The sequence below is a fragment of the Vipera ursinii genome, assembly GCF_947247035.1.
Source record: "Vipera ursinii genome assembly, chromosome: 9".
In the NCBI taxonomy this organism is placed as follows: Eukaryota; Metazoa; Chordata; class Lepidosauria; order Squamata; family Viperidae; genus Vipera; species Vipera ursinii.
The window spans coordinates 24,895,269-24,907,211 of NC_139523.1; positions in this window are offsets into that span (position 1 = coordinate 24,895,269).

Sequence of the window (11,943 nt, forward strand, 5' to 3'; positions counted from 1 at the left end):
CAGGTTATGGATGCACCAACACTGGAGGTTTTCAAAAAGATATTGGACAGCTGATTTTCCAGAATGGCATATGAAGTGGAGTCCAAGCTTGGCAACTTTAAGACTTGTGGACTTCAATTCCTAGAATTGGGAGACTTCAACTCCCATGCAAGCAAGGGGATTCTGGGAGTTGAAGCCCACAAATCTTAAAGTTACCAGGGTTGGACTCCACTGCCCTATACCATGTCAATCAAATGGCTGTCCAGTCTCTTCTTGAAAACCTCCAGGGATGGAGCACCCACAACTCCTGGAGGGAAGTCCTCCCACAGGTTAATTCTTCTCAGCATCAGGAAAATTCTCCTTCATTCCAGGTTGCTTCTCTCCTTGACCAGCTGCCTCGATCACTTTCCAACCATTGTTTCTCGTCCTTCCCTCTGGTGCTTTGGAAAATAATTTGACCCCCTCTTCTTTGGGTCAGCCCCTCAAATACTGGAACACGGCTATCCTGTCCCCCCTGTTTCTTCTTTTCTTTAGACTGGCCAAACCCAAGTCCTGCAGCCGTTCTTCAAACATTTTAGTCTCCAGACCTTTGATCATCCTAGTTGCTCTTCTCTGCACTTTTCCCAAAGTCTCAACATCTTTTTTGAGATACGGCGACCAAAATTGGCTACAGTTTTCCAGGTGGTCTCATTAGGGTTTTATAAAGCGGTACTAATACTTCGTGTGATCTTGATTCTCTGCCTCTGTTTATACAACCCAGGATAGTATTAGCTTTTTTGGCTGCTGCTGCACACGGCTGGCTCACGGTCAAGTAATCGTCCACTAGGACTCCAAGGTCCCTCTCACATAGTCCTTGAGTTATGACCACAACTGAGCCCAACATTTTTGTTGCTAAGCAAGCCAGTTGTTAAGTGAGTTTTGTCCCATTTTATGACCTTCCTTGCCACAGTTGTTAAGTGAATCATTGCAGTCGTTATGTTAGTAACACAATTGTTAAGTGAATCTTAGCTTCCCCCACTGACTTTGCTTGTCAGAAGGTCGCAAAAGGAGACCGCAGGATCCCTGGGCACAGTGACCGTCATAAAAATGAATCAGTTGCCAAGCAGCCGACTTTTGATCATGTGACCACGGGGAGGCTGCCACGGTTGTCAGTGTGAAATACAGCCATAAGTCACTTTTCCCAGTGCCCTTGTAGCTTCAAAATGGTCACTAAATCAACGTTGTAAGTCAAGGACTCCCTGTACCCCAGCCACTAGCCGTGCTCTCCCCATCACTGAGCATTAGACCCAGAGATTTGGGGGTCTCCAACTCTTCAGTTGGTCAGCGATGAGAAACCGTACAATTTTGTCCTGCACTCAGACCTGGCCAGCTTCCAGGGCACCAAGGAAATCGCTGAAAAGCAAAGTAGGAGTCTATATTTTAATTAATCGGCGACTGTCACCGTCCGGCTCTCTGCAGCCGAGGCCACAAACTTTGAGCACTTCTGCCCCTCCCCCCTCCCAGCCAAGGACTCACCTGGCCATCCATCCCTGGCCCAGCCTAATTAATTATTGATTTGTTCCGGCTAAAAGAGCCGGCCGATCAATGGCGTAAAAAAGCAAGGAAATGAGTGCTTTTTCACTTCCTTTTTGTTTCCTCTCCTGACCCCGAAGGGTTTGGGGGGGAAAAGCCACAAAAGCAGAACTGCCATGTTTGGCTTTGCCAAGGGGCCGGGTTAGTTTGTCTCAGGGGAGGAGGGGTGTCTGTGGGGCTCAGTTTCCTGGGGGCCCAGCCTCTCAGCTGCAGCCTTCCCAGACTGAATCTGGCCAGGTCCTTGAGACGGATAAGGGGGTCCTCTAAACTGGTGTGTGTGTGTGTGTGTCCAGTTTTGGCAACTTTAAGAGTTGTGGACTTCAACTCCCAGAATTCCTGAGCCAGCAGAGCAACTTTAAGACATTTTATTACCCAACTAGATAACATCATCCATGCTAGAAGGGAGTGGGGTTTGCTCTCTGTTCATATACAATCCCTTTCAGCGCTGAAGATGTTGTCCAGCTGGGTAATGAAACATCTGCAAGAAAACAAACACTGGAGAGCACCAAGGACCCCACGGTCATCCTCCTCCTCCTCCCTGCAGAAAACAACCAAGATCAGCCAGGACCAAGGACGTCCCAGGCTCCGTTCTGTGTGTGAAAGGGCTCTAGGTGACAGGGAAAGATACACTTAAAAGCCACCATTATTTGCTTAAGAAACTGTGCCTGCATATCAACGGGCACCCTGGCATGAAGCTGGGAGGAGGTGTTTTTGCTATCCTTTCTCCCTGCCCTGCGAGATGCCCAGCCCAGACTTGTGAACACCCGGACAATTAAACACGCATCTTTTTCGTCTGTGGACATGCCTTGGCCAACAGCGCCGTCTAGTGGCCAACCCTGGGAGGTGGCTGGGACTCCAAAGCTGTTCTGAATTGAGGGTGGGTGGGCTATAAAAGGAGTCCAGCTGGTTTTGTCCTCTTTTTTGTATAACATGCATTGATTTGCCGAATTGCAGATTGTGGTTATATGTTTCATTTATTTTTATGTTTGCTTTGGAGGCATTTTTTATAATTTGCTGCTAGGACATTTTCAGTTATGGATCTTGGTCCATTTCAGAGGCCATTTTAAGGGACATATTAAGCCTTTTCAAGATAAAATAGGGAATGCAGGGGGGAAGGGGGGGCTTGAAATGTGCATGTTTTTTTAGAAGACTTTTGCTTATCCAGCGGCTTCAACGTTCAGTGTCTTCTTGTAACTTTTAAAGCTGTGCTTCTCAAACTTGGCCACTTGAAGAGGCGTGGACTTCAATTCCCAGCTTTGCTGGCTGGGGAATTCTGGGAGTTGAAATCTACCTCTTTTAAAGTGGCCAAGTTTGAAAATCACAGCTTTAAACAAAGCCGTAGGCATAGGCAAAGGAAGAGCTGCTAATTGCAAACTCAGCATTAAATACATTCTTTTGAACTAATGGGAGTCCTCGATTTACGACCACAATTGAGCCCAAAATTTCTGTTGCTGAGTGAGACAGTTTGCTCGGTGAGTTTGCCCCATTTTGCACCCTTTCATGCCACACCTGTTAAGTTAGTAACATGGTTGTTAAGTGAATCTGGATTTCCCCATGGACTTTGCTTGCCAGGTGGTCATAAAAGATGACTACATGACACCGGGACACGGCAACCGTCATAAATATGGGTCAGTTACGAAGCATCTGAATTTTGATCATGTGACTGTGAGGATGGTACAATGGTCATACGTGTGAAAAATGGTCATAAGTAACTCTTTTCACTGCTGTTGAAACTCTGAACAGTCAGTAAATGAAATGTAAGTCGAGGACTGCCTGCATTTTGCATTTCCAACATTCATTTTCATAAAACGGAAAAGCTTCCCTTTCCCCCCATCCCTGCACTGCCCTCTGCAGCCCTTTGGCAGCTGCTCAGTTTCCAAAGACGGAGTTACATCCCTCCGGTCCACCCAGCCCCTGGGGGGAACTTTCTTTTTCCCCTTTTCCTCTCCTTCACGGAGGCTTGTCTGGGGAGGAAAAAAGAGCAGAGGCCACAAGGGTGACCAAAGCCTTGTGGGAAAAGCCTCCTTTGCAAGCCCCAGGAGCCAAGATCTAATTCTGATTAATTCATTTCAAATGAGACTTTAATTGTGCTCTCGCCCGTCTCCAAGACGCCACTCGGTGAGACGTCCAGCTGGCAACAGCATCCACTTCTCAGCTGCCCAGATTCCAGAATTTGCCGTTCCCCCCACAAAAAAATCTAATTTACAACCCAATAAAAGCCTGGAATGGTGCTTTACTGCAGCCACATTCCTGGGCCATCTGGACACAGCGGGGCTTAGAAGTCTACGCCAAGTGTGAGTCCCCTCCCTTCAGAAGTGGCCTATTTCTTGCTAAAGGGGGTGCAGATTTCAAGATGGAGCATTTCCTGCTTGGCAGGGGCGAAAATCAAGTTGCAACAGTCCAGGGATGGATGCCTGCCTCGCTGGCAGAAGGAACCCATTTTATTTCCTTTCGACTTGCAAAGACCCCTCAGTGCGACCCTGTAACTCGCCTTTTGCAAGGGAGTGGAGGGCATCTGGGACTGGCTCAGAAGGAGCCCAAAAGGATTCGAAAGAACCGGCTTCCTTGTGAAAACATGCGCAGAGTTCTCATGTGCAATTTTTAGAAGAGGGAGATTTGCCTTATTCCAGGAGGGCTTCCTGGTACACGGCAAGTGCCGAGAGGGGAACAATGCAGAAAGGAAGGGAAGCAGAATTGTGGGAAAGGCAAAAAGGCGGAGGAGAGGCAGAGAAAAATGAGGGGAAGGGAAGGGAGGAGAGGAGAAGGGAAGGGGAGGAGAGGAGAGGAGAGGAGAGGAGAGGAGAGGAGAGGAGAGGAGAGGAGAGGAGAGGAAAGGAAAGGAAAGGAGAGGAGAGGAGAGGAGAGGAGAGGAGAGGAGAGGAGAGGAGAGGAGAGGAGAGGAGAGGAGAGGAGAGGGAAAAACTAAAATCACAACATACCTACATTTGCCTTTCCGTGCCTGTGTCTGCAATACAAAGGTATCACTTTTTATGCTCACCCAGAATGAGAAACATCAAAGCAAGGAAGAGTAGTTCTTAGTCTAATCCATCCAGACGTCAGCAGCCTCTAAATCAGATCGATTAATAAATATTACTCCCTCTTCCCCTCCATTATGCCGCACGGGTGGCTTTGCCTCTGCCGCTACCTCTTGAGGCCCCTCACTTGGAAAGCACCGATGGGAAGAGGGTCGGCACCTGGCGTCCCAAACGGCCGGCCTCTGACCTGGATTGACCCACACCAAGGCCCTTCACACAGTCCTTGGTGCTTGATTGCAGTCCTGCACAGAGCCACTAGAGGGCTCTCCCACACTGGCATCCGTTTCCATAGAGGCCCTAGGAGAAAATTACATTTATTTTGCAAAACCTTCAGCTGGAAATTTATTCCTGTTCAGGCCAAGAAGGGGAACGTTGGTTAGATTCCAGATTGGCCCCTGGTGCTGTCAGAAATGGTTCAACCAGGGCTCAAAAGAGGGACAAGGGCTTTCAAATGGGGCTGGACCTCAGCAAGCGGTCAAGGCTTACTGGCTGGCAATGGTGCATTGTTGTAAATTCATGCGCCTTCCTGGTTGTAGTTTAAAGCAGGGGTGTCCAACTCTGGCCACTTTAAGATTTGTGGACCTTAAGACTTGTGGACTTCAACTCCCAGAATTCTGGGAGTTGAAGTCCAAAAGTCTTAAAGTGGTGAAGGTTGGACACCCCTATTTTAAAATAACATTTTAGGCACATTATGCTTTAAACCTCCCTTCCCTGGGTCATCCTTAAGGATGCCAAGGGCAGACGGGCACCAGGAAAGGAGCCTGCCACGTATCCTGGGCTCCCTTGCAGGCGACGCATAGACGGGCCAGATCCAAATCAAAAACGACAACCTGGAGACCCCTGGGACAGAGAGTTTCTGACAGCCGCCAATCAATCAAGAGTGCTGCATGGAAATCCTTGGCGTGCAGCCTCTCCATACCTCCTGGAATCAATGGCCCCCTAATTAAGATCCCGTCTCATCCATCTTCATCAGCCAGCCGCCTGACATGCCAACCTGGGTCCCGTCGTCAGCAGCTTCAGGCCATCAAGGCTTAATTTGCAGGAAGTGACGGCCAGGCTGGACTCCACTGAGGCCGCACCTGGTGGTCACTTGGAATCCTGGCCTTCTCTGGAGGAGACTGACCAGCTCTAGCAGCCCTCCCCCCTTCACCCCAGGACAGACAGGCACCAGCAGGGCCCACTGCCAGGATTGCAGGTGCCCCCCCACTCCGCACTGGAAGAGGCCATGTTGAGTCCCCCACCCCCCGGCCCCAGCTGGCATGGACAAGAGGGAGGGAAACGCTGGGAAATTTTCTCCTATCTTTCCAGCTTCTCAGCCTTGGCGGCTAAGATAGGTGTCCCATTATCTATTTATTGAATTTGTATTTATGTATTGAATGTTTACGCTATCTGGTGATTTGATATTTCCAGGAAGGATCCTTCCTTCCCCAGCTTTTCTTTCGTTCCTTTCTTCCTCCCTCCCTCCCTTTACTTTTTTCTTTTTCTTCCTCCTCTCCTCTCCTTCCTTCCTTCCTTCTTCTTCTTTCCTTCCTTTCTTTCCTTCTCTTTTTTCCTTCCTTCTCTCCTGCCCTCCTTCCTTGGACAGAGCTGATTCCAGCCTTCCTCCCACCAACACTCAAGGCCGGAACGGAGGTCTGGGAGGCTGAGCAAGTGGGCCCTCCAGGAAAGGTCCTGCTGCATTTCCTGGCACTGGTGCCCCCTTGGCATCCATGGTGGGCCCACCCTGTGCTCGCAGTTCCCCTCCCCTTGTGCAGCCCGCCCTGCCTGGCTTTGCCAGCAGGGAAGGGAGTCTGCGGGCACCGGAAGGGTGGGGAGGGGGGGCTCCCGCTGCTGAAGCTGGCAGCGGCCCAGGAGGCCCCTTCACCCCAGAAGCCCATGATAGGTGCTGTGCCACAAAAGGCTGCTCCCCCCTCCCCAAGTCCTAAAACCCCTTCCGGGTGCCTTGGCCCAAAGGGAAGAGGATGCAGTTGCCTAGTGACCCTCCGGTTGCTAGGTAACGGCAACCTGCTCTCTCTTCTCCACTCCAGGAAGCACCACAGGGCAGCCTTGGGGGTCAATAAGGACCCTATCCCCACCTCATGGGAAACCACCCCTTCCCCATCCCTGACCTGCCCCCCCATCTCGAGGAGGAGGAAGGGGGAGGATCGTGTCCGTCTTGCAAGGTCTTCAAAAGTGCCTCGATTGACAGAAGTGGGGGGAAATGTGGAGAGGATCAGCTCTTCCAGCCTTGGGTGCTCCAGTGGAGGAGACCCCCAAATTCAGAGCTACGGAGAGAAGACGGGGAACAGTCCTTTGCAAGTGGGCACCCATGACCCAAGCGAGCCTTTGAGACGAGGGAAAACTCTGGAGCATGTGCAGAGTGCATTTATGCTCTGTGGTGCGCAGGCTGCAAGGCCAGCTCACCTCCTTTTCTCCCGGCATCCCCCCTGCCCAGCCCCCAGCTGGGCCAAGGGGGCACCCCTCCTTGGCCTGGGGGAGCAGCGGGAGGTCAGCAAGGGTTCTGGTGGCTGCCTGAGACAGCCGGGTGGGCCTCCTCGCCTTCCCAGGCCCCAAACCGCCAGCCACCTCCACCGATATTTTTATCGGGGTCTCCATGGTAACCGCATCCACATCCTACCCAGCGCTGTGGCTCCTTCTCCTCCTTCCCTCTTCGGGAAGACAACCTGGTGGGAGGACGGGGGAGCAGCACAAGGGAGCCTGGGATTTGGGGAACACCCTTGGGAATGAATATGGAGCCCCAGGCTTTCTGGCACATGCTGGATATCTCTTCCCATGGGGATCGAATGCCCCGAGTTCAAATCCTGTCATCGCTCGGGCTGCCCGACTTCCTACTTTCTAAATCAGGCTAAAGTGGCTTTATCTTTTGCAAGGAGAAGTTTTGAAGGAATCGAAATAAATTTCCATAAGGGCAGTTTATTCCAAAGCAATGTTTCTCAAGCTGGCCACTTGGAGATAGACGGACTTCAACTCCCAGAATTCCCCAATTTAATTGGACATTCTGAAAGGTAAGCAAAAAGGAGCTATTTGTCTCCAATTTGTCCACAAAATTACTATTTTTAATATAATACAGTAGACAAGGAACACTTGCACCACTAGGCTGGGTTTCCACAACGCAGGAAGCCCTTGTCCTAGCTTGAAAAAAACCTGTCTTGGTCTCCCCATCACTTTTGGGGTGGGGGGGCTGCCTCTGTGCATGGAACGCAGACGCCTCTTTCCAGGCCAGGAGCTGCAAAGGCAGAGGAACCCAGGAAAGGGCAGGGTGCCCTGGGAGTTTCTCCCTGTTTGGTTTTTTATGAATTCATTTGTTACATTTATTTATGTATTGCTATTAATATTCTGATTTTATTATTATTTGTGTTTTTTTCTTTTTGTCTGATGGAGAGATGAGATGCAATCACTTTGGGGCAACAGGCCCACATTAGTGCAGCTGGGGGGTGTTCCTTGCAACTAGGACCCCGTTCTATTCTTTGAACTTCTCTTGCCTTTGCCAGAGGGAAACCACAGCACAGCAGGAATAATTGCAGCAAAGGCTTCCTTTTCCCTGCTGGAAAACACATCCCACAGTGGAGAGAGAGAGAGACCCCAACCCACCCAGCCCCAAGGCCCTGAACAGCTTTGCCAAGGGCACACACAGCTCCTTGCTTCAATGTTGAACTTGCTGGCTTCCCTGTCAGAACACAGAGACCCACCCACCCACCCACACTTAGCTGTCTGCTGTCACATTCTCCCCCCCCCACTCCGTTCCTCCAAGGGGGCTGATGATTTATTTAAACCCATTATCAATTTTGCAAAGGATGCAGCCAGCAAATGCTGTGCAGCTCAGCTAAACTGAAGCAGCCCCACCCCGCAATGTGCTAGGAAGCAGCTTCTCTCCACCTTGTTTGTATTCCCAACAATCAACTGGCACAACCCTTGGCAATTCCAGACTCTCACCAGCCCTGGACCGGGTGTGTGTGTGTGTGTGTGTGTGTGTGTGTGTGTGTGTGTGTGTGTGCCTAGAATTTGTTCCTTCGCCTTAAGGCATCTGGTTTTCTTCTCTGGGTTTGCATTGCCATTGTTGCCATGATGAAACACTCCAAAGAACCAAAACTTTTAAAATGAGTGGGCTTCAATTCCCAGCTTTCCCCAGCTGGTTGGGGAATTCTGGGAGTTGAGGTTCACCCATCTTAAAGTTGCTGAGGTTGAGAAACGCCGACTTGGCCAGTATCTAACATAAATGAGAGACTTCCACCACGGGTGACCATCCTTTGGCCTTTGCCCCTTTGATGTTCTCCACACCTTGACGATCGAAGGTCCACCACGGGCCAACCATCCATAAATACAGGCATTCCTTGACTTACAGCCATGTTTCAGAATTGTTGCAGCTCCCCCAGTTTCTTGTCAAAATTCGGATGTTGGGCAACTGGCATGCACTCGTGAGAGTTGTCGTGTCCCGGGATCTCGCGATTCCCTCTGCAACCTTCTGACAAGCAAGGAAGCCAGGTTCGCTTCACCATGTTACTAACTTAGCAACGGCAGGGATTCACTTAACACGTATGGCAAGAAGAGTAGTAAAATGAGGCAAAACTCATTCAACAACCGTCTTGCTCAGCAGGAGACATTTGGGGCTCAGTTGCAGTCGTTAAGTCGAGGACTGCTGGTACTCCACTGAGGGCCTCCCTGTTGCTGGCTGTGCTTTGTGTGGCTGAGCCTCCTCTGCACAAGCTGCATTTCCTCCCTGCCACTCACGGCCATCTCTCTCCCATCTCTGGAGACGCCGATTTACGGGTGGCATCGCTCACCAGATCCCAACACGGTCCCCAGAGAAATGTTGTCGCATTTTCCACATGTTGCCGTGATTACCTCCTGCAAGCACAGTTGTGCGTCGCCCACAGCTCCTTATTCAGCAAAGCTTGAACCGTTTGCATCCATCATCCACAACTCAGGAGCCTCGCTCTGCTCAGAGACGGCCTCTTGCATTTCAGGGAACCAGCCCCTCCCTGCTCCCCCCCCCAAAATAGGGCCGGAGGCTGCTGAACTCCAGATGCCATTTGCGAAAGCAGGTCAGCCGCCCTCCCGGCCAGATGCCAGCTGTCTGCTCCAGCTGCCGCAGAGTGACCTGAATTTTAATGGCCAACGCTGGGCGGAGAGCGGCTGAGTAACAGGCAGCGAACAAAGGTTAGCAGAATCCGATTGCTAGGATTTTCTAGTCCAACCTTCTGTGATCTTGAATCTTTTCTCGAAAACCTAAGAGCAATGGAGCATCCACAACTCCAGCAGGCAAGCTGTTCCTCTGCTTAATAATCAGGAAATCCCTCCATATTTCCAGGCCGGGTCTCCCTCTGAGGAACTTCCATCACTGCATGACAAGAAGCAACGGATGGAAAACAATCAAGGAAAGAAGCAACCTGGAAATAAGGAGAAATTTCCTCACACCGGGAACAATCAGTGGAACGGCTGGCCACCAGAGGTTGTGGGGGCTCCATCACTGGAGGTCTTCAAGAAAAGATTGGAGAACAAAGGAAAGCCACATGTGTGAAATGGGGTAGGGTCTGCTGCTTGAGCAGGGTGGTGGAGTAGAAGACCTCCGAGGTCCCTTCCAATTCTGGGATTCTGCCTCTTGTCCTGCCCTCTAGTGCTATGGGGAATAAATCAAAGCCATCTTCCCTCTGGCAGCCTTCCAAGTCCCGGAACGCCCCTGGTTCCAGCAGAAAGGAATATTTACAGCTGCTGGTTGACGCGAGGGGACCCTGGTGCTCTCTGAGCTGGGTGGCTTTCTTCATTGCATAAACTAGGTCACCGAGCTCAGAGTGCATTGATGCCGTTCCATAGTTTGGTAATGAAATGTCTGCAAGGAAACCAGCAAGCCTGGAGAATACCCAGGGAGCCCACATACCTCGATCCTCTGGCTGTTCATCGTACCTTTCAGGGCCCCCCCGCCTCCGCTCATCTTTGCTGCTCTTCCCTGCACTCTTCCTAGAGCCTGCGCATCCGTTTTGCATCGTGATGGCCAGGAACACAAATCCCACCTCGGGCAGATTTGACCGCTTGAGCAGGGGCGGGGGGGGGACCCTGGGAAAGGTTTCAGGCCCTGGACAGCTGATCAGGGCAAACGGCCCCCTGGCAGAGACGGACGTTTCCCAGGATCCCAAGAAGGGTGGATTTGCAGCCCTAGGATACCAGCTGCCTGAACTTTGAATCTCTGAAGCCGTGACTGAAGGATGGCCCTCCTTTTCCTGGTCCAAAAAAAGAAAATGGGGGCATCAACACAGAGGGAAATAGGCGTAAAAACCAGAAGAGGGAGAATAACAGCCAAGAGGCCTGTATTAACGGGGAGCCGAGCTGAAAGGCCCACACAGCAGCTCCTGACGAAATAGGATCCCTGGGATTCGACCCAGTTTCCTGAAGCCCTGGGAGAGCACACGAAGATCTCTCCAGAGGAGGAATCCATCTGCAGGAGGTCGGCCGAGCTCTCCGCCTCCCCTCAGCCCAATTTCATAAAGTGATAAATTCAGAAAACCCTCATCAAGTGGAGGAGCGTGGAGACTGACCGGTCCCTTTGCCCACCCTGCTGGGCTCTGCTCTCCCACTTGGTCTTCTGGAACTTCAAGGTCTGATCCTGACAGAAGCAACATCTGGTCTCTCAAATTTCCAGCCCACCCACCCACTCTGGAGGCCTCACCCCGACATCTCCAGCTGTTCCTGAACCATTTCCAGCAAGACAGCTGCATCCGAGTTCCCTTCTGGCATCTTGGGGGGGGGGGGTAGACGCTGGGCTCGCTTGCTGCAGCCCAAAAGAGGAAGGGGATAGCCAAAGGTTTTCCTTTTTTGCTTTTTTCTTGGGGAAGGGGCTTCTCTTCTTCTCTCTCAAGTAGCCCGGGGGGGGGGTCTGTTGTAACTCTGAAGGGTCGCTAAGTCCAGGACTACCTGGGTTGATTTGGGGGGGGGCGGGGGGAACGATTGCTGTGTGTTTCTTTGGGCTCCGGGTGGCTCTGCTCTTCTCCGTGTCCGAGGACTAAAACAAACCTGGGCATTTGAGAAGCCCGCAAAATGGCTGCAAATTGGGCTGGTTGCCAAGTGCTCCAATCACGTGACGGCCAGGGGAGTCGTCAGAACTTTGAATCTGGGGCGTAGGCAGCCCTGGGGAGGTTTGTTGTACCTCTGAAAGTTCGCTAACTGACCAGTCGTAAGTCAAGGACCACCTGGGTTGATTTTGCGGGGTGGGCAACAGCCCTTGAGCTGATCAAGGAAATGAGCATCAGGACTTAGTTGTTTTCCTTGCATTTTCTGCCCCGTCCCCTCCCCCCACCCGTCCCCCAATACCTGCCGAAGGATACCAGGCACCCTCATCCTCCTCTCAGAAGAAACCGCCCCGATT